This window comes from Lepidochelys kempii, chromosome 18, assembly GCF_965140265.1.
Source record: "Lepidochelys kempii isolate rLepKem1 chromosome 18, rLepKem1.hap2, whole genome shotgun sequence".
In the NCBI taxonomy this organism is placed as follows: domain Eukaryota; kingdom Metazoa; phylum Chordata; order Testudines; family Cheloniidae; genus Lepidochelys; species Lepidochelys kempii.
Genome location: NC_133273.1, coordinates 11,674,038 through 11,698,101, shown reverse-complemented (window position 1 = coordinate 11,698,101; position 24,064 = coordinate 11,674,038). Strand labels below are relative to the sequence as shown.

At 37.0% G+C, this 24,064-nt stretch overlaps 1 protein-coding gene across 6 annotated transcripts in view; it reads left to right on the top strand.

Annotated features, from left to right (window-relative positions):
• Positions 1–24,064, top strand: part of PRDM2 (PR/SET domain 2) — a 119,505-nt gene that overhangs the window by 54,445 nt on the left and 40,996 nt on the right. The window lies entirely within an intron of this gene.

Here is a 24,064-nt window from a genome sequence, read left to right as displayed (position 1 = left end):
TCGGTCAGTATTTTTTTTTTTTAAATGTAAGTTCTTTCCATGTGAGTGGGGTTGCTGTTAACTTTCTGCGTGCATATAATTTTATCATGCAAAGTGTCTACCGAGCAATAATTTTCTTTTACAAATTATAAAAAGCTGTTCAGCAGTAGACGTGAAAAATGCAGATGTTGATTCACAAGTTTTAACTTTTAGGACAGTAGCAATTTTGTGGCTTATGACAACGTGCAGCCTGAAAATATGAATGATTGTTTTTGGCTAATTTTTTGAAGAGTTTAGGATAGGCGGAGAATAATTTTGGGGGGCATAGGGATTATTTAATTTATAAGTAGGATATACTGAATATGTCTTAATTTTTCCATACATCATTTAATAAAGATGTCAAAATTGTTGACTTTAATGTGCCTCTAGGAGAGCCAGGTTGATATGTGTGCCTGTATTTAGCTGGGTTTTTTATTCAATTATTTTAGGTCAAAATTGCATTTTTTAAGGGTGATGATACTCAGTTTAACAATGTTAAGGACTAAAGAAAAAGTAAATATATACAGGAATGTGCATGTGTGTTGCTGCTGTTTTTGTTTTAGGAATATATATTTTGTAAGATTCTTGAATGTGTTTCAAATGAACCAATAAAAAAAGGTAGTGAAATTTTGAAATGGAATCATACCTGTAATATCCTCTTTAAATACAAATTTATAACCTAGTCCTGCTTGTGCTGAAGTTGACTGTAAAGCTCATATTGGAAGCAGGAGCAGGGCTTTTGGAAAATGAAAATTTTTGTCCTTAATTCAAGTTTATTTTAGCATTGGGAGAAGCATTAAATGAATGTTGAGGTTGCAGTAAGTAACAAAAATCTAAAATTCAAACACTGATTTTTATTTTGATAGTGGTAAAACACCTCTTTAGCACATACTTAGCAAGAATTGTTTAAGTCCATTAAAGGCAGATTTATGCTTTTTAATAAATGTGCATTCGCCTGGTAAAATACAGTTTTGGTCTGCATGTTATTTACCCAATAGGCAATAACGGTAATCTCAGAGTTTTATTTATTATTTTTTTTAAATCACAAAAGCAAGGAGTGGAACATTTCCAAGATACTGAAATTGTATTAATGCAATTGTGGACAAATCTTCACCAACTAACCTCACAGTTCCTGAAATTGTTGTTACTTCCCAATACTAACAGTTTGGGATTATTAACTGTTCATGTCTGTACAAAATTTTAATTAGAAATAATCACATAGAGGACATTATCTCTATTTTGTATATTTAAAAACCTCTGATCCCAGGCTCTAGGCACTTAACAAATTAACAGAACCACAATCTATCGAAAAACCAAAATTAAAAAAAAAAAGTAACTGTTTGTAAAAGGTTATTTGTGTGTGGAATTATACTCTTTGGTCACTAGGTAAAAGTAGAACAAATTCATCACAAAGAATTGCCAACCATTAAGGCTTCATAATCCATGCTTTAAATGATATAGCACATCCACATCTAGATGCATGGTGGGTAGCTCCCTGAAAACATCTGCTCAATATGTAGTAACAGTCGAAAAAAAGCTAACAATGTTCAGAACGATTAGGAAAGGGAAAGGTGATAAAACAGAAAATACCATAATGCCACTTTATAAATCCATGGTACGCTCACACCTTGAATACTGTGTGCAGTTTTGGTTGCCTCCTCTAAAAAAAAAAAAAAAAATTGCATTAAAATTGGAAAAGGTATAGAGAAGGGCAATGAAAATGATTAGGGGTATGGAACAGCTTCCATATGGGAAGATATTAAAATGACTGGGATTGTTCAACTTAGAAAAGGGATGGCTAAGGGGGGGATATGATAAAGGTCCTTAAATTTTGAGTGCTCTGGAGAAAAAGAAAAGGTGTATGTTGTTTACCCCCCCCACCCCCCCCGCCCACCCCAAGAACCAAGGGTGACCCAATGAAATTCATAAGCAGCTTTAAAATAAACAAAAAAAAAAAAAGTACTTTGCACAGTCATAGTGCACAGTCCACCTGTGGAACTCATCGCCATGGGATGATGTGAAGGCCAAAAGTATAATTAGGTTCAAAAAAGAATTAGATAAGCTCATGGAGGATAGGTCCATCAATGGCTATTAGCCAAAATGATCCGGGATGCAACCCCAACCTCTGGGTGTTCGTAACCCTCTGACTGTCAGAAGCTGGGAGTGGACAACAGAGGATAGATCACTCGAAATTGCCCTGCTCTGTTCATTCCCCCTGAAGCAGCTGACACTGCAACTGTCAGAAGACAGGATATTAGGTGAGAGAGACCATTGTCTGTCCCACTAGAGTCATTTTTGTGGTCGGTGTGCCGTACTTTCCATCCTTTTTGTGCTCAACCGTGAGTTCTATTCCTTGTTCTGTTTGTTTTTGTTTAACAAATTTTGTTGGAATAATTTTAAAGGAGGAAAAAGGTGTGCACAATCTGTTACATCAGTATTTGTAATAATGTGTTGCTATTCAAGCTAACTTACATGTAAGTAATACAGTATTTTTGGCTTTCTTTGGGAGCAACAGCCATAGTACGGTTGCAAAATGGTTTCCAGTATTACCGCCTGTCTTTTTTCTCTCTCTGTCTCTCTCTCGCACTCACCCTCCCCCTTTCTGGAAATTGTATGTCGTGTCTGAAATTATTCAAGCTTGATCTCAGCCCAGAAGTTGAACTTTTATGGAAAAGTTAGGAAGTTACAACCCGTCATTTGTGAATTCAGCAATGATGGAAAAAGAAGAGTAACTTTCCCTTTTGAAAAAATGCTACCCCCAGTTGTTTAAAAGATACTGTATTACTTGACTGTAGTTGGTAGAAATGGAAACCGAAATGTCAGATAATTTTATACGTTAATTCCTACTTTACCAAAGCTGCGGTTTGGTTCCTCAGGAGAGTTGTGAAATTTGAATGATCATTAGAAACCTGACCAGGATAGTTAACTGCACTTGATGTTCTGTATTCTGAGCTACAGAGTTTATCACCTTCATAGATCTTAAATATAGCAATAACTCTTTAGGAAATATAAAAGCATATAGTTTAAACGGCTATGAATGAGTTAGTAAATATGCCTTTTTTTTTTTTTTACAAAAGAGACATTTTGACTGTTTAAAATGTAAACAAAAAAAATACTATAAACAGTCTTTATTTTTTAACAGTATCTTTTTATTCAGCTCGCTAAATACATTTTTACAACACGTATTTGCATGTTTGTATTCAATTAAACAACTATCCCCTTGGGTTTTAACCAGTGTAATGCATTTAGTGGGCAAGAACTATTTTAACTAGTCATTGGATTTTGAACAATTTGCAATAAACAATTAATTGTCTTTGGATTTTATTTAGCCAACTGATTATTTCAGAAGTGTGATTGTAATAGTTAGCTAACAAATTAATACCTTTTCCAAATTATCATAGAAACTCCATTGTGAATTTCCAAATAAACCCGCAGTCTCCTCTCAAACAAAGTCTGTTTCAACAGTGGTTTCTGTTAGTGTGAGGTTGGAATTATTCACTTTGTAAAATTCAGATGGCAATTAAGCATGGCAGGGAGAGGTTGAGATAGGTGCAAAGGATAATATTGAAATTATATATTCTCCACTGACAGGTTTCAGAGGAACAGCCGTGTTAGTCTGTATTCGCAAAAAGAAAAGGAGTACTTGTGGCACCTTAGAGACTAACCAATTTATTTGAGCATGAGCTTTAGCTCACGAAAGCTCATGCTCAAATAAATTGGTTAGTCTCTAAGGTGCCACAAGTACTCATATTCTCCACTGATTCTCTCTGGCCTCAGTTTGACCTCTGTTTCCAAGCAGTCATTGATGGTGGTATTATTATAATCCCTCTTAAAGGAAACACTGGAGGACCTCTGGTATTCCCCAATTTATCCTGATGTTTCCTGTTGCCTTTGCAACCATTTTGTTTATGCCTAGGCTATGCCTCACAGAATTCCATCTTCACTTTATATACTCTCTCAGCCTCTTTACCTATCACTTCTGATCATACAGCCCAGCTTCGGTATCTGCCTCCTTCTTAGAACTCCACTTCCGAAATGAGATACAAGAAGATGTAAACATGCAAACAGCTAGTGTCTGATTAACTTCTAGTTCTTCAGATTAAAATGCATGATTTACCATTTTTCTTAACACTTCATGTCAGCCTAGGAGTTGCTAGGAAGAGTTCCCGAAAAAAGAGTTCAGAATCAATTATTTCTTTATTCTTTATATATACTTGAAACTTTGCATGTAAAAAAGACAGTACGGATGTGGAGTGTGTATTCTAGGTTTGTGGGAAAATTCAGAGTAAATAAGTAAATAAGCAACTGAAAAATCTCTTTTGAGCTTTTTTAGGTGGCATCTAAAATTTTTCTCGGCATTTTCTCACCTAATGAAGCAGCAGCATCTTTGTGACATATAGGAAAACGTGAGAACTCTAGATTTGAAAGTGACAGCAGGTGGGACTGGGACAATTTACATGAGAAGATTGTTTCAGTGAGGCCACAGCATGCAGAAAAATTCTCTAAGAAGCATATGTTAAGCTGAATTCTGTAAATTCCAAACGTTCGTTGGAAAAAAGCTTAACTTTTTTTTATTTTTCTGTTGTGGTAATACAACCATCACAATTTTAAAGTGAGGTGTTTTTGACTTTCCTAACCCAGGATTGCAGAAAACTGTCTCAAGCCAAACAATGGCATTAACATAGGCTACTTCTTTGCATTTAATTTTTTAAGAAAGGTAAAAGTTTGCAACTACGTCAGGTAAGTAGGATAGTTGTTAATTACTCTATCTTCTCTTAGCTTATTTTCCCCCTCTACACAGCACACTTTAGGTGTATTAAAATTAATTAATAATACAAAAGTTGGAGCCCTTAGCTAAGGTCCAAGGACAGCATCTGCCCATTTCTAGATGCTGAGGGTGAGGGTTGGTTTCACATAAGGGCACTATCTCATTAAACAGAGGCAGCTCCCCATATTTTATACCAGTTTTGGGGTGTATGGGTAGGTTTAATCATCTAGACATTCAGTGTCTGATACATTATTCAGTTCCTGTATATAGGAGCATGGGGGGAGGTGAAGGTGTATGGGGTAAGTTTAAAAAAACGGTGTTATAGAAGGGAGAAGAAAGGAGAGATAAATATAAAGGAGGTGGCAGAGAAGTCAGTGCAAAGAAAAGGGTGAGAGAAGGAAAAAGTGATACACTGAAAATTGTGCAGGAAGAAATGCATCATGGTTTTTTAAAGAAAAGCAGAGAAACCTTGCTTGGCTACACTTCAGTTAAGATACCATACCAAAAGCAAGAGAGATGCAATCAGTTGCATTATAAAGTAGTGGTAAATAAAAAGTGGATTGACAATATACAATTAAATACAGTACGTAGCTGTTTTATTTCTTTAAATTACAGTAGGGTGGTTGGAGAGAGCATGCATATTTCACTCTTGTAACAAGCCATTTTTTTAGAATTCTGGGTAAATTTATCAAGCCCTTGATAAGACTAGAAGATGGATTTCATGCTTATGCTTTTTCTAATATTTATTTCAAATATTAGTGTGTGTGCGTGTGTGTGTATCTATTATTGGTTTGGTGGGTAAACCTCCTCTTATGGAACCAAGGGCTTTTAAGCTTTCATTATATTTCACACCTGCTTTCATAGTTCACCTTGTCTTTAGAAGTGTTTTTTCAGAACTAAGACTCTCTTAAAACTGGATGTTTAGGATTCACCACACTATCTAATGTAATCTACTGCATTGAGGTATTAGTTTTCCTTCATTTATCTGGAATATCTACAACCAGTGACCCTCTGAACCAAGAGGAGGAAAGATTGGTCCAGTTTAACCAAATAAAACTAGGGTTTCTCATTTACTGCTTTCATAGTTTCCCACATTCCCCTCCTGGGTAACTTTTTAACAGTTTGTTTTTCTTCTGCGTCTGTTTGTCCTGGTGGTGGTTCTCCCCATTCTGTGCTTCTGAGATGTATTTGTGTGTCTGCTGTGTTTCACTTAGTACTTCATCCAGACACCAAATCCCAGTGGTATAAACTCAGTTACAGTCTGGCATGAAAACTGTATGTGCCTCCTTCATTTCTCCCCTCTCTGCAGAGTCAGGATAGTAGATCAGAACAGAGTATGTGACTGCATTTTGGCAAGCTCAATATTTTCTTGCCGGAAGAAGTGAGTAGGATTTTGTGGTGATACTCTAGTTCCTGTCTGCATTACAAAATCAACCATGTCAGGTGACCCAGTGAAAACGCATATTGTGGTATAGACAGGATCTGGTCATACCGTCAGATCATACCAACATCACTGTGGGGATAGTAGTAGTCTTATAACACAGTCCCAATGCTGCTAATAACAAATCCGTGTTAAAACTCTGCTACCATAAGTGGCTCTACCACAGTATAAATAATAAATGTTGATATCTAGCATAGTTCTGATCAGATTTCAGACAGCGCCTGAAAGGTACAGTGGTTGTCCTTAACGGATACTGTTCATTTTGGAGCCAGTGTGGATCTGGAGAGAGTAAATTAACAATTTAGATTAACTCTGATCAGTTATACTTAGTTATTATGGCATCTTTATTAAAGGCTGCAAATAAAGTTCAGTTTTATTCTCCTGTTTCAGAGACATTAAAGGAACACTTATTCTTCTCTTGGGTCTTTCACACAGAAACGGGGAGAAGTGGGGGGAAATGCAATTGCAATGCCACAAAAATTGGCAGAGGGATTAATTTTATTTTGTTTTTGTCTAAAAGTGGTCTGTATTTTAATTTTGGCATTGCTCCTTTAAGAGATGGTTTTCTCACATGGAACTTTATATAAAGAACTGTAGTACTCTGAGTAGAAGCTCTTGAGAATAATATGGTGTGTGTTTGTTAGAAATACTACATTTTTTTTCTTTAACTTCCCCTTTAGGATTAATAATAATAAACTTGTTAGGTAGGAAGGAATATCAACATCTCTTTGATCAGATTTTTTTCCCCATGAAGAAACTGTTTCAGAAATAGCTGTGTTTTGACCTCTTGCAGAAAAAAAAATTAAGGGTGAAATGACTTACCTAAAGGGGTGTGTTTATTGGGACACCTTGCAATTTCCTGCTGATGTGAAATCAAAGTTTTCACAAGTCCTTTCGCTTTTGTTTTGTTCCAAATTATTTTCTCGTAGACCTTAGTCCATCCTGTGCTTTGCTGCACATTGTGCTACCCACATTTGCACTTTTTTTAAAGAGAACCACTTAAATATGCAGTTTGAACTTGATGACACAATGCAGGCCTTGAGTTACCATTTGAAGTTAAAAGAATAGTTTCATTTGAATAAAGGAGAATGTGACCTTGAAAACTGTACCATATTTGGTACATTTTTGTATTTAAAAAAATATTAACTCCAAAAACACTTTAAAGGAAGTGCTTAAAAACACTTTCTAAATATAAAATGAAATATATATTCCATGGTGAAGGACATATTAAATATAATTTATAAGTTGGGCTTTAAATAACTGTAACTTTGTTAGTGTTCAGCTTTTTGAATATTGCTTTATAGTGATGAGATCCCTACATGAAAAAACATTCTAGCTACGCAGTGTTGCCAATCAGCTGAAACTGGTTTGGGCCAGTGATTGAAAAACTTACTAGACACCTAGTAATTAAAAAGTTTAAACCTACTAGCCAGAGTCCCATACAAAAGATATGGAGGGAGGCCAGCAACAGGGTCCAGAGGTAATACCCTAATGAGAAGCTTCACTCCCACTCCTCTTCCCCAACTGATCTGAAGAGCGAAGGTGCTGTGGTATTCCTATTAGGGAGCTGCCTCTGGCCCTATTTGGAGATTGTATCTTTCATGTTAGCTTCTGTGTTGTACATATCCAATAAATTTGAGGTCACCAGGACTATGACACTTTTCTGTTTTTACCCCTTGATTGCCAGAGTTTTGCACGGGGGTGGGGGAGTTGCTACCTCATATTTCTCCCTCTCTCTCTACCCCCATCCTCCCCAGTAAATGCCTCCAGTTCCTGCCTCTGCTGCTGCTCTGAACTTTCCCAAGAGTGAAATTGACATGATTCATTCTAGCTTTCCTGCTGCCCACGGGGTTCAGCATAGCAGAAGATTGTGGCTCAGTTTTAGGAGTAAAAAACCATCTGTTTTTAAAAAAGTTTGCCTTGAATGATGTAAATATGTTCTCAAATTATGTAAACTGATTCCCTCAAAGATCCATGCTTCCAGGGATAAGCTCCCAGCAAGTGTGGGAACTCAGCAAGTTCTGGTAACTTTGCTATATATTTCATTTAGAAAAAAAATTGAAAGTTTTTGCTTTAGAGAGATTATTACAGTTTCATGTGAACACTGGAAACCTTGTGTACTCTTTGACTAATTCAGTATCATGCTAACTTCAAAAGCCTTATCTACTGCATGTATATAAAGTTTCTCTGAAAATTTCCAAAACGCCTACCACAATTTAATTTCACACTTAGTAACAATGGGAGCACTACTGTCGACCTGATGCCACTGACTGTCTTACCTTACTCACATCAGGACTATGTGGTGCTTAAAATGGAAATGGCTGTCTGCAGCTTTGTCTATAAAGTCAGTGCTAACGTCCCCACTCTTGACACCACTAGTGGAGCTGAACTGGTGGTAGCAACGGAAGAGCCATGTGTAAACTCCCCATCCTGCTCACGTGGGCTGTTTTATTTCATCTAAGTAACCAAAGCAGATTATGGGGTCTCGCAGCAAGCATCCACTTTAATTTAATATCAACAGAATTGTTGACAGCACACATTATTTTCGTAAATACAAAGAAGTAGGGCATACCAGCAGAGTTGAGGCACTGTAGGTTGAGTTCTGTCAGGTATACATATTTGTATAAGCTATATTCCTTTTTTTTTTTTTACACTTAGTCCATCTTACATCAAGTTAAGATGTGAATCTAATATAGGCAGTAAATTGTTCTATTTCTCTTAATTCTTTTATTCTGGTCAAACACATTACTGTAGACTGTATTTGTTTTTCCGACTATACCAATAAAGTTCTAAACTGAAGTCACAACATTTCTGAACACATTGTCTAGTGATGTACACAGCTATGGGTCCCATATTGAAAACAACTTACACACAAATCACAAACAGCTCTCCAAGATTAATGAATTTCACTTGCATCTAACCTGGGCTGAATTTGAATCAGGGACATGGAAGTTGCGGGGGAGAGGGGCAGTATTTCAATACCAATTTTTAGCTGATTTTTCATTACTTTGATGGTGAGCCATAAGGATGTGAACTACATGTTCATAAGCAGCCAGTAAAAATCAGCTTCGTGCAGCAAGGTTTCATTGTATGAAGGTCTTCCCATACTTGGTTAGAGCATTTCTTTCCAGCTCATGGAAAAACTATTTAGACCTTTGCTAATGTAAGACATTTAAAAATAGGGTGCAACTGATTTAGGAAACAGCTTTCAGTGGGTTTTGAAATTGCGTTCAGACATGTGGAATGGCAGAGCAGCCTGCTAATTTTTATTTCTGCAGGGTCGTTTCATAGAAATTGCCTTGCCGGGTCAGACCAGAGGTTCACCTAATCCAGTATCCTGTCGCTGACACTGGCCTGTACCAGGTGCTTCAGAATAAGTTGTATAGTTGCGCAATAATATATGGGCAGGAAGAAGTGTCTTCCTAACCTCGAGAAAAGAAAAGGAGTACTTGTGGCACCTTAGAGACTAACCAATTTATTAGAGCATAAGCTTTCGTGAGCTACAGCTCACTTCATCAGATGAAGTTACCTCGAGAAGTTAGTGTTAGCTTTACGTGTCCCAAAGCATAAAGATTGTAGTCATCTCTAAAATTGTATTTTAACTACTGTAACTAAATGGTTTTTGTTCATATACTTTTCTAATCCTTATTTTAATCTCATTAAGCTTTTTGCCTCTATTGCAGCGTTGATTTCTAAGAGGTAGTTTGTTTAAAGTAATTCCTTCCATCTGTTTGGTTATTTTTTTATTTGTTGCCTGTTGATTTAATTGGATTTTTCCTGGCTCTTTTACTATGAGAGGTGAACAGGAGAGAGCGCATGATTGACTTTATATGGAGTCTTATTTATCTTCATCATGTCACATCTTATTCACCTCTTCTCCAAATCAACTAGTTGTAATCTTTTTAAATTCTCCTCATCTGGAAGTCTTGTCATGTATCTAATCATTTCAAGTGCCCATCTCTAGCCCGCTTCTATTTCTGCTGATCTTTTTGAAATGATTTGAGCAATAATATCCAAGATGAGGGCATATTATCAATTTATATAATGCTATATTTTCAATAGTATTCTTTGTTCCTTAATGCAATCCAACACCTTCCTTGCAATCTTTTGTTCATTGAGAATGTTTTCATTTAATATTTTCATAGTTCTTGATTTTTTAAAATTTTTTTTTTTTAACATTTCACTAAGGACTTGTCAGCATGCACAGTTGCAACATAATATGTGGAATTTTAAACTAGTTGATTAAATCAGTGCAAAAAATGACCTTTAAACCAGTTTATTAAATCAGGCAAAAACCTGCAGCTTGGCTACTCCAGAGCTGCTTCAGCTCCGGGCTCCGCTCCAAAGCCCTGTTTGTAAGAGTTTGTTTGTGTATAGAATCCATCAGTGTGTGTGAATAGTTTGGACTGGTCCTTTCCATTGTCTGTCTTTGCTTTTATTTACATTTTGAATATTATTGATCATTGTGTATTTTGCCCAGTCAATAAGTTTTAATTAACCCTTTACGTTTCTTATAATACCTCTAACCTTGATTATTTAACCTACATAATGTTGTCATTAACAGATTTTTCCACTTCATTGTCTACCTACTTTTCCAGGTAATAAATACATTAAATAACACTGATCCTAGTATGTATCTGTGGGGCATTGCACAATCACCTTACATATTAAAATGGACCATTTATGGCTAATTTTTCAAATGGCTAAATTTCTCAACTCTCTTGTTTATGCTTTCAGAGAATTCTAGTAGGATTGACAGGTGTAATTTTCCTTTTACAGAAATTATTCTGGTTGATGCCAACTATATTATTATAGTCATTTAGATGTTATATAACTCAGTCGGTTTTGACCCAGTTTACCTGTTACTGAGAAAAGACTCAATGATCTTTAAAACTTTTGGCTGAGTGAATTAAGAATCTCCTATTGAGTGTCAGATATTCATTCCTTAATGTTCAAGTTTCAGCATCTAAATCTCTCCTCCCATACCGTTATTTCCCTTTGCTTGAGGAAAGGCAGCCTCCGTTTGACCACCATTGCATCCGATGAAGTGAGCTGTAGCTCACGAAAGCTTATGCTCAGGTAAATTTGTTAGTCTCTATGGTGCCACAAGTACTCCTTTTCTTTTTGCGAATACAGACTAACACGGCTGCTACTCTGAAACATTGCATTTTAGCTATTCTTGGTGAGCTAGTCAAAACCACCTAAGTGGTTTAAGTCAAGGGAATTTTTCCTCTGAAATCACTTGGATGCTTTTGAAAACCCCACCCTCCGTGACTGCTTGCTAATAGGTAGGTAGTTTTTGTTAGGAATTGATTTAGTTATTAATTTTCTCTGCATAATGCTCCTCAGCAACATTGATAGAAGGTTAAGATGTATGCTTTTTAAAATTGAAGATAATGCTATCATTTATTGTAGTGGCTGTATTGCAACTATTTTGTAAATATTCATATTTGACCCTTTACTATTCCTAAAGATTGACTGTAGAAAAGGCTATGAAAATAAATAAAAATATTGGTATACATGGACATTTACCAAAATGTTGCCAAGTTTCAGAGAGAGATTTTGAAAATTATAAACTTAAAATTTTTGAGCTTTAACCCCTTAAGGTTTTTATAAGATAAATAACTCTTTGACTGTCAGTAGAGACAGGCACCCTAACTCCCTTGGGGCCCTTTGAATATCCAGTCTTAATTACATGCAACTTCCGTTTGAATGAGATTTTTGCTTAAGAAAACATCCTGGCGTTCTGAAAGTGTTTTAAACCTAATAATGTTGTGAGGAGTTTCACGTTCTGCCACTATTCCAAGTGCTGCAGAGTGAATATTTTTCCAAACCACTTCCATTCAGCCACACTATCAGAGGCTCGTTCACCTGCACATCCACCAATGTGATATATGCCATCATGTGCCAGCAATGCCCCTCTGCCATGTACATTGGTCAAACTGGACAGTCTCTACGTAAAAGAATAAATGGACACAAATCAGATGTCAAGAATTATAACATTCATAAACCAGTCGGAGAACACTTCAATCTCTTTGGTCACGCAATCACAGACATGAAGGTCGATATCTTAAAACAAAAAAACTTCAAATCCAGACTCCAGCGAGAAACTGCTGAATTGGAATTCATTTGCAAATTGGATACTATTAATTTAGGCTTAAATAGAGACTGGGAGTGGCTAAGTCATTATGTAAGGTAGCCTGTGTCCTCTTGTTTTTTCCTACCCCCCCCCCCCCCCAGATGTTCTGGTTTAACTTGGATTTAAACTTGGAGAGTGGTCAGTTTGGATGAGCTATTACCAGCAGGAGAGTGAGTTTGTGTGTGTATGGGGGTGGGGGGGATGTGAGAAAACCTGGATTTGTGCAGGAAATAGCCCAACTTGATTGTCATGCACATTGTGTAAAGAGTTGTCACTTTGGATGGGCTATCACCAGCAGGAGAGTGAATTTGTGTGGGGGGGTGGAGGGTGAGAAAACCTGGATTTGTGCTGGAAATGGCCCACCTGATGATCACTTTAGATAAGCTATTACCAGCAGGACAGTGGGGTGGGAGGAGGTATTGTTTCATATTCTCTGTGTATATATAAAGTCTGCTGCAGTTTCCACGGTATGCATCCGATGAAGTGAGCTGTAGCTCACGAAAGCTTATGCTCAAATAAATTGGTTAGTCTCTAAGGTGCCACAAGTCCTCCTTTTCTTTTTCCATTGGAATAAGACATCTAAAGTAAGAGCTTAACTTTTGCTGTCAAGTAAATAAAATTGAGCTTTTTGTACCCATTTTACATAAGAATTACAAAGCAGTAATAGTACAAATGTTTTCTGAATCATAAATTTAAATACATGGTTTGTAAAGAAATGCTTAAATGGTGCAAATAAGTTACACATTATATTCACTCACTCTGGTTTAAAAAAAAAAGTAGCTTGTAAGAGAGGTATAAATCAGGATATAATATTGAAATTATACTCAGCCTTATAATAAAGCTTCACACTCAAATTCAGCCAATTTTAGGGTAAATAATTGACTGTCTAAATCACTTCATTATTAGCGATTTATTTCAAGTTGTTGTAAAGTAAAGGCGTTTCAACCCTTGTCAGGAGTTGCAAAAGTCAGGTGGACTTTGTTCTAAAACTTTATTAGTGGCGACCACATTCTTAGCTGTGGAATGTCAGTTTCCAAGTTCTCTGCTGTCCCAGATATCAGAAGGTTTTTCCTGTTCATTCTTTCATAAATAAAAATTTCCCTAAGTGCATTTTAGTGCAAATCATATTTTGTGTGTTCTTTTTAAAGCTATATTCCAAACCATCCAAAGAAGTGTGTATGCAAAAAGAGCCTTTATAATGATCAGAGGTTTAATTTGCTCAGAATAGGTTGCTGACTAAAGTGATTAACTGCCTGATAGACTATCGTTATGCTTATGCTCCCACTTGTCTAAATTTTAAATCTCTTTGGTGGAAAAATAGAAGAAATTGCTGTTCTTGATAGCAGTTTTGTGTTTAGTGACCTTTTCTTGGCTCAGTAAATAGTATATCCGGCTGTTTATTTTGTTCTCTTGTGATTTGATGCAAACTGTAACTTAACTTCTGTTGTTTGTTCTGTCAATCAATACACCAACTGTACTCCTCCTTCTGTTAGGCAAGAAAGGCACTGACTGAGCAATTGGAGCATTACAGCTATAGTTGTCCTTTGGATCTGCAACTCAGTAAGACTTTTGGCCTTATAAAGGCCTGAAATGTGTTCCTCTTGAAAAATGGTCATTGAGGCTGCTCTTGAAATGAATAGGAGTACTTGTGGCACCTTAGAGACTAACCAATTTATTTGAGCATGAGCTTTCGTGAGCTACAGCTCACTTCATCGGATGCATGCCGTGGAAACTGCAGCAGACTTTATTTATACACAGAGAATATGAAAAAATACCTCCTCCCACCCCACTGTCCTTACCAGCAGCTCATGCTCAAATAAATTGGTTAGTCTCTAAGGTGCCACAAGTACTCCTTTTCTTTTTGCGAATACAGACTAACACGGCTGTTACTCTGAAACCATCTTGAAATGAATGCGATTCTTGCCTTCATATAGAAAATTGAGGGAATCTTCTGGAACCCAGCAGTACTCCTTCATAAATGTGCAGGAGAACGTAAATGATTCCTTCATAGACCATATTGCACATTAAAATAATGGGGCCTACATAGTGTTTCGCTTGTTACCCTCCCCTTGAGTCTCTCTTGATCAAAAAAGATGAATTGTCACTTCAGAGTTGGAAGGAGATGACTGCAAGTTTAACAGATGCAGGAAGGAAGCAAAATTTTCATGCATGCAAATGCATACATAGCCTTAATCGTGACTGCCTAACAGCAGTTAAAGGTATATTTGAGCATTGTTAGATTGGAAAATTGCAGTTTATGTAGTATTAACTGAGCCTTTTCACTATGGCCTAAGTTTAAGAAAATATTGAAAGAGCCTTAGCAATTTTTTTTTTTTTTGGTCCAGCTGTAGTTGTTGAAAAAAATCTTGTGCAGTATTTAACATTGTACACTGATATTTGTCTTCCATTACTCTGAGGCTTTATATGCCTCACGGAGGGCTGGAATAGACTGTTGCTTAATCTCCAGTTTTGCATCATCTCTGTTCAGAGGTTTTTAGAAAACGTAATGGTTTTCTTTGTGGCAAATTATAAAAACATGACTACACTTCATTTGACATACACTTCCATACACCTAATATGCTTATTTCAGCAGTGAGAATATATGCACTCTTGTCGTTTCTGTTACGTGGTGTCAAATTCTTAAATGCAGAGCAAAAGACCCAGGAGGAGAGTAAGCACTGTAAGTGGGAGGTGAATAAATAGCCCTTTTTGGCTTGAGCAACAGATGACAGCAGCATGTATGGTTATAAATTAGACTTGCATAATGAATCAAAACTAACCCCACAGTGTTCTGCAGTTTGTAGAATTTGCAGATACCAGTAAGGCAATGAGACTCATTGTGATGCAGAAATTATTGCTGATCATTCCATCCAGATTAGTTCCTTGAACTTCTGAGTGGGAACTTAAAGGTGTTGCACATCTGGCTGGAAATTTTTGGTAGTGTTACAGAAATAATTCTCATTGGTAAGCATACATACTGAATGGTTCTCTATTATCACCATCTTCCATGAAACATGAATTCTAACCTCCCCCAGTTTTTGTGAGCACTTTTAGTTACAGGTCTTGTGATTTCATTCTGCTTACAAACAAGGAAGAGGAAGAGAGGGTTTAATGGTAGGAAGCTAGCAATGTATAATGATAAGGTAGGTGAAAATGCAGAGAGAAATGTTCCATTGTGGTGGTGGTGGTGGTAGAGAACATTTTTGACAAATGACATTTCCTGGATCCTGCGGGAATACCTAGGTAAAATAAAATAATTTAATATTGTAATAAAATGGCTAACAAAAAGGAAAACTTGAATAAATGTGAATTTAATGTGCAGTTTATTTAGCAACTCTGAGTATTTTTAATTTCATGCTCAGGGGGGCAATACCTGGGGGTTACAACACTTGTTGGCAATATTCTGTTTTCAACGTCTTGAAAGACTTTGGTCTCTCTCTCCCAGTGGTAAACAGCCAGTCCTATGACAACAGTCCCAATGCTCCAGCTAGATACAATGGCAGCCCTGTTCCTGGGTATTGCAGTCGTCGCACAACTGTGTTCTCCAAGTGAAGCCACAGCCCATGTTTGGGCAGAACCATTTGGATGGACTCCTTTGCATTTTCAGACTTCTATGCAGTCATGTCTTGGTGCACCAAGCCTTTAAAATCTCTGATTGGGGTGAAGGTGCAGGAAGGGGCCTTTCTTAGTGGCAGCAGCACCAGTAACGTTTACAGGAGGTACAGTAAGGACATGAGCTTTTGGGTCAGCCTTAACACTACTACAGCCTTAACATGCGATATCTTAATGCTGCCAGTACTGGAATTTGATATTTTTTTTAAATAGAAATAGAAAAGACCAATAAAAGTTATCATATAATCTTATAACAGATTGGATAATGAATATCATAAAGCGAGTGGTTTTTAGTACAGTTCTTGGGTAAACTTTAAAATTTAAAATACTAGTCTATATAAGGCAAACGTTTCTAAACAGAATTGCTATCCAAATCATAGGTAGCTGAGAAGCACTACTACTTTTGAACAAATGGCATTTTAAGCACATTACATATGAGCTTTGTGGGGTGAGATCCTATGATGCAAATAGTGGCACCTAAAGTGCTTACTCTTTCTTAATATCTCAAAGCAGTGGCTGGTTGTGATGAAAAACATACCTACTTTAGAGAGTGGGGAAGAATGGACAAATAAAAAATTATTTGAATCAAAGTAATCGTTCATATTTGTTATATTTCAGATTTAGCTTCTAGAACACCACCCTTCTCCGTTTTTGTCACTGTATAGTAATGTGTTCCTAACTGTATTGCACATGAAGAGTGACAGACTGTATCGAGTGCAGTTATTTCTAGAAATCTCACTGAAGTAGTTATATTCCCAAAATCATTTGTTTGCTTTTAGTTTAATAGTAAGCTAAACAAAACCTAAAGGAATGTAACCAAAGAGAAAAATGCATTTCTTACATGGTTGCAGAGTGTATGTGTAATTAGCTATCAAGAGACTTGCCTGGAGCTTGTAATGAAGTGTCGGAAGCCATGTTATTAGCAAGAGTGGGAGGTACTTTGCTTGTAGTACCTGAAAATTTTACAGCCGTTCTGGCATTCTATAATACTGATTGTTTGTTTATTTTAAGTTATATGTGCTGCTCTTTTAACTTCCTAAGTGCCAACATAGATGTAGGAAGCAATTTTTTATTTTCATAAAGACTGTAAAAGTCCTAAGTTTAGTTAGTTACATTCATTTGTTTTAATTCCTAGAGATAGTTGGCATGGCTAAAAATATCAACATGTACCATACTGTGGTATTTGATTTAAAAAAAGAAACCGTTATCATGGTCCAGTTTGCAATTTTTGTATAATTTCCCTTGCTGTGTGAAGAAAACAGTGTTTGTATACAGGCAGAAGAAATGCTGGTATCTTTGAAAGGTAAACTGCAGAAGAAACTAACTACTTGATTCCTGCCAATATCCTTAAGTTACCTTTAGTTCCCGAGGAAAATGTTTTGACAGATGCCAAAGTTTTCAAAAGTGGGACTTTTCCAATGCCCTGACGTGATTTAGGCCCACAGGTCACATTGACCTCAGTGGGACACTTTTGAAAACCCCCCACTTAATTTTAAGCTCCTGTTTGAAAATTTTGGCCACGCTCCATAGATTTCTTTTCCTGTTCTTTTAACTGGGAAAGCTATTTTGTTGCAAGAAAGAATTCATATCTTCAGATCAGGATGTAAACACGCTGCCAAGTTTAAATTTTATTATATTGTGTACATACTCAACCTCCTGCTGAGCTGAGAACTGATACCATGCTTACTATGAAGCATTGTCAAATTTCAGCTGTTTCCCCTAAGAATCTAAAGGCAGTGTTAGCCTTTAGTGATAACAGGTTCTCTTTTTTTCTTGATGCCTGTGTATTCCTCCTACTCCCACCATTTATTTTTCCTCTGTTCAATTCTCTAGTTGTGTAATAACTTTTTCAGTGCAATTTTCATGTGAATATTTTTTGTTTTAATGACTTTGCTACGAGCTGCTGCTTCTGTTTTTTCACTGTATCCAGATTTAATCATGATGGTGTTTCCTGGGACATTCCTCTCATCTGTTCTGGTAGGACAGGTCCACCCACACAGATGTCCAGTTCTATCTGTCTGAACTTTTCTACTCAGTCTTGCAAACACGTGATAATGGGAACGTGATAAAGCAGGGTATTAAACCACATAAGTGTGTGTTTACCCATTTTCAATAATCGATAACATTCTGCAGCATTTAAATAATTATGGATAACTAAGTCCCAAGTATTCAATAGCTACAGTAGTTTGTGTATGTTATATTTGTATAGATTCGTCTGTAAAACCGAAGTGTACATTTAGTGAATTGAATTACACTCCTGGCATTGTAGAGAGTACATTATCTCAAACAGCGTATTTGTTTTTACTCCTCTTCCTGTCATGAATGGCGATGGTGTACAAATAAATAATACAGCAAGTGCATGAGAAACGACACAGGATGTTCCCATGTCACTTCTGCCTGATGATTAAAGTACTGTGCAGGTAGACATCTTTCCATCTTTTATAGCTCTTCAGCATAAAACCATTCTGTTCAGAGGACCCTGTGGACCTTTTAAACTCAGTTTTTCAGGGATTTTGTGTAACTTCTTATAATGGTGATGTTACTTTGTGCTGTTGCAAGTCACTCTCTCATTTGATATCATCTCATGACACGTGTCACAATTTCATTTGTCCCATAGGGATTAATAATATACAGTTGCAGGAATTTGTGGTGAGATGAAATAGCGAAGTGTTGCTTCCTAATGGTGCCATTAAAGTGTCCAACATAGAGGTTTTGAGTATGTATAAAAACTAATTTAAACTTCCATAAGTCACATAATTTTGTCACACTTTCCATGGCATTGCAGCTTTTGTTATGCAGCCATTTTATCGATCATTCATGATTGTACTACAATCTAATTGCTGTATTTGCAAGACCTATTTTTATTGACTAGTACATAACCTTTTGAAATATTGTAGATTAAATAGTATATTTTGTTATATATCTTACTAACTTTGAAGTGTGCACAACAGACATAAGTCAGTGTATTTGTAACCCTTCTGCTTCTTTTCTCCTATCCTTCCCATTTTTTGTTTGCCCTAATTTGAATGTCTTGTGTTTATAGTTAGGATGTAAGGTCTTTGCAGGGTACGTTTCGGTTTTTTGGTTTGTGGGACTCCTAGCATGCTTTTGGACGCTTCAGTAATAAGTACTTACAGTTGACTAATTTCATCTTTTATATAGGTTAGAAACAGAATCTCTGAGGATATAGCCTTTCCCTACCCATATTCCAATACTAATTTCTTAGAAATAGTACTTAACAGGCAAAACTATATTTGCTCATTTTGTTGTACATGATTCAGCTATTGCTTTGCAGTAGCAAAAGACCTTTTGGGGAATACCTCAGGTAGTGCCATCACATGGAAAATATGACAAAATATGACTTGTGGAATACTCTGGGCCAGCCCTCCAGTGTGTGCAATAAAGCCAGTGTTAGATTTTTGATGGTATCCTCCTAAGAAAAGACAGAATTCTCATTGTTATAAACTTTAAGTATCACAGTTGTAATTTTGATGGGCATTCATTGTATGATATTAATAAATGCTGGGGTATGTGTGTGTGAGGCTAGTGCTTGGTGTGTATGTAATTAAGCTTGCTTCATGTGGGCTGGGGAAGAAATTTTAAATTCCCAGATTTGGCATCAATACAATTACTATGAAGTTGCTATTTCTTCTTCTGACATCTGTCATACCTATCCTCTTCCTCCTCCTCTTCGCTCTCCTGAGAACCTTAAGTATAATGTGTTTAAGTATGTAGCTAGGAAAGAGATGAGTTGTGGTACAAGGAAAAAAACCTTTGATCAATGAAAGTGTATTCTTTTTTGTTGGTAAACTGCCAGTGTAGCAGAAGACATTTCTCTCTTAATTGTGCTGCTGTGTTTGTGTACTTGTGTTGTTCAGATGTTAAAGTGTCTTCGGTAGCAAATTCAATGGCTGTAAAACTTTGGCACGTGCAGCATCTTAAGTTTTTGGGCCCAACAATTCCCACTGTCAGGTCTTGCACTTTAGTGACTTTTCTTTTTAATAGAGGACAGCTCCCTTTGGAGCACTTCAGTAACACTTGGCAGATTTGTTAGAGGCAGTCACTGGGCAAAGGCAGGTATAGTTCCTACAGCTCTTGAGGCTCTTGCCAGCCTACAGAGAAGGGACTCTGCACCAGACCTGAATTAGGATTTCCATGTGTCAGGGCGTTGTAGTCATTCTTCTGTTTACCTGTGTGTATAAAATAGGCTCTGTACCAAGAAGCTTGAGCAGCTCCCAAGCGTAATGCTAAGCTCAATTGTAAAATATATAAAAGATACCAGTATATTTTTTACTGACACCTGTCTGTAACTCAGCAGTGGTTTAATCGATCTGCACCAAATACCTTATTTACCTATCAATGCATACAATCTACACTGACTTGGTGTGGCCCTATAACAATACTGCAGCAAAAGATCTGTGCAGCTCTTCTACTTGTACATGACAATGCCACACCATCGTATCTATCAATATTGAGAGATGTAATGGCACTGTATACTTTCCAATATATAACAAACAAGTTTTAAATGTAATACTATCTACCATTGCATTTTACATGTTATATTTGCCTTTATATTTACTTTGACATTATCTTTATAAAACAAGTCTCATAAATAATGCTTCTTCCATACAGCACTGCAGACTAAATTGATACCTGGTTTAATCGGGTGCGACTCCTTTGACAATAATGACATTGCATCTGAGTAGACTAGCTCTGAATTTTGCCCTTTTAGTGCTAGAATATGAACATGAACAATGATAGTGTCTAGAATCCTTACACCTGTCTCCAACTCACTGACTTTGCAGCGACTTCACTTCCAGTGTGCGCAAAAAAAGTAAATTTCATACAGCATTAGCTTAATCTACAGCTTTGAGACCACTAGGGGGACACTAGGGTAGAAGGCTGCATTTTGTCCAGCCCTTTTAGAAGTTATTTGGACTTCAAAGAGTGAGCTACACAAATCTGAGACTTTTACCTTGAATGATTCTCTCACATTGGCATGATCCTATGAAGGGAACAGGATACAGAAGCAACAACATGCCTCCTTAAGTTAGGAAGTGGTAATGGAGGTGGACACACAATCCTTAGCAGCGGACTTAGGCTGTTGGTGCTAGGAAAGATTTGTTGTTATAGCTATACCTAGTGTAGGTGCAGCTTATACCAGCAAAACTCTGCTTTTGTTGGTAGAACGTACACCAGTTGACTGAGCCAAGTAAGCTATTACTGGCCAAAAGCATTTTTATGCTGGTATAACTGCATGTACGCTAGGGCTTTGGCCAGTATATACTTTGCAAAAGTTTCTGTTGTAGACCTCCTACTCTCAGTAGTGTTTGGGCATTTGTAGTATATGTGATGGGCATTCGTAGTAATTTATCTAGTTGCGTGTTTGTGGAACAGGACTAGCATTTTTAGTGTAATTCCATAGTAATGGTTTGTCTCCAGTTTTATAAATGTAGTCATTTTAATAAACACCAGTCATGCCAGAGTTTTGGGGAATTTTTTATTTTTTGTTTGCCAGTTTTCAGCTGTTGTGTGCCACATGCTTATATCTGTCTTTTGGTGGGTACAAAATTGGAGGCCATTATAGGCTGATTGAAAATAGGCCCTAAAAGTCTGAGAGGCTGTCGGCTGCTGAATCCTATTGGGTTATGTAGTCCTTTCCCCTAACAGTGCAGCAATATTCGCTGCAGTATATTTCTTAACAAGTTTCTGTATTTCTCTTGAGTTTCAAGTGTTGAAGCTTTTGAGTTCATAAGACACACCCAACTGAGTAGAAGAATTTGTCTGTAGTTTATACACGAACTTCCAAAAATATACTTCAGAATGGTTCATCTTCTCAAGAAACTTGCCCTAATTAAATAAATCTCCATACGTTAACTTAGCTGGACGTGGGTAAAAGTTTCTTTGGTATGTTGTTGTAATGTCTGTACAGTTAAGTCAGAAATATTCAAAGTTAATGTCCTAATATTAAAATGGTATTTAAAAGTTTTTGTGATGAGGCAGAATTTCTAAGGGTTTTTCTTTTGATTTTTTTTTTTCTTGCTTGCGTAGTCTAGGAGCATTATTTTTTCCCCCTACCCATTATCCCTTGTCATTTTCGTTTACTTTCTTCTTTTGTCCAGTGTTTGCGCCGCATTTGCCAGGTAGCATCTCATTTTAAGCCGGGTCCATTGGCACCTGATCTCTAATTGTTGCCCGGCAAAATGGTGGAGTGGGGTCACCTGGCCTACATCAAACTACTGGAATCTCTGGACAACTTTTCAATACCTGTTTGTTTTACAGAACTGGGAAGTGGGTGCAACATTCCATATTTGATCTTGGATGCTACATTTATGTGAATTGTAGTGTAAATTATCAAAAAATATTTTCCAGTGCAGCAACGTTGGTGGATGTGTAGATCGGCAATGCTTCACATATAGCCTTTTAAAAAAAAGAAAAGTACAGCTGCATTTTATGGTCACTTATTGCTAAGCTTTACATGTATTAATCTGCAGAATCTTGTGGCTTAGGGTGGGAGCAGGGAGAGGGTTCAGCAGATTTCAGTCGTCCCCGTGGTTATACAAAAATCCACTTTCAGCATGTGGAATAAAGCTTATACAAAATTTCCATAAAGTGTGAAAAATTTCCGGCAGTTTTCCAGTGTTACTGACTTTAAGCAGCCCTTTTAACATACAGGCTTTGTACTGACTTATCAGTCAGAAAGTGTTTATGATTTGCTTTACTATCTCAGCAGGTGGTGTGATAGATCCTAATCAAAGGCTTTGAAAACAGGATTTCTTTATGGGGTGAGATATGAGTAATGATAAAGATATTTCAAAAAGCAAATGCCAAGACTCTTAAAGTGTTAACAGAAAGAAAATGTATGTTGATGGGAACAGTATTAAAGTGTTCACATCTTTACTAACTGGCATTTGTCATCTGTTTTGTTTTCTCTAGCTTTTTTTCTTGTCACTAAATCTGTTCCCATCCCACAGCATTGCTGCTATTTAGGCCCTTCCACATTCAGAGCAGAACTGTGCAGGAGCCACATTGCTGCTAGCATGTTTCTGCATGTCATCATTTTAATTTTTGACCCATTCAGTCAACCTGAGTTATTAAACACATTGGGCTCTATTCTAGACAGAGTTGTGCTTTGCAACTCTTTTTCTTACAGTTCACACAAAAATTTAAAAATGCGTAAGTTAGCACTGTAGCATGTTCTCACCTGTATTTTGTGCTGCTTCTCATGTGCATGTGGAAGGATGACAAATTCAGAAGGAAGTAAATCGGGGTGAAAAAAGAGCTGGCTGTCCCTGTCTTACCTAGTTACACCAAGTTTGAAACATAACATTTACAAATAGAGTATTTTAAGTCATGCAGAACTTTAAATTGTTCTTGTATTTCTCTAACATGGACTTAACATTTTTGGAACAATGTCTCTTCTATTTTGGACTTGGTCTTTCCATATGTGTAAACTGCATTTATATCTAGAATATACAACAAGTGAGATGGCTGCAGGTGCCTGGAGATTGATGTAATTCAGCGTTTCCTCCAAAACCAGGCAGGCAAACATAACTGCAAAATTATTGTTAATGTGCGTCTGTATTCTGGACATAGGCAGTCCTCTTCTGCCCATTCTGCTGTTACTCAGAGAAAAAATACCTTACATTGAGAACTGAGTGTAGTGGTTATGGTGTAGTCCAGAGTGGATGTGGACTGAAATGTGAATTCTTGCCCTTTGGCCATAGTCATTATTGCTCTTGGAGGTTCCTTTTAAGATGAAGTAGCTCCTCCCTTGTTTTTCGGGGGAGCCAGGATTTTTCGGCAGCCATTCTCTGTTGTGTGCTTCAGCAGCAGCATCTGTGTAGAGTATTTTTCTAGAGGTATGTATCTATGCACAGCCAGTTGCAATTTGATACGTTGATTTTAGAGTTCGAGGGAATTTTTGACCTTCGGTGACCAGTGATTTTTGTTAAACATTATCCATGGTTCTTGGTGTAGAGAAATGTGTTCTGTACTTATATATGATCAGAGCACTGTCTGAGAGAGAAGAATTAACTATGAGATCCACATATTGAGTTATGGCACACTCTGCATCCCATTGAAG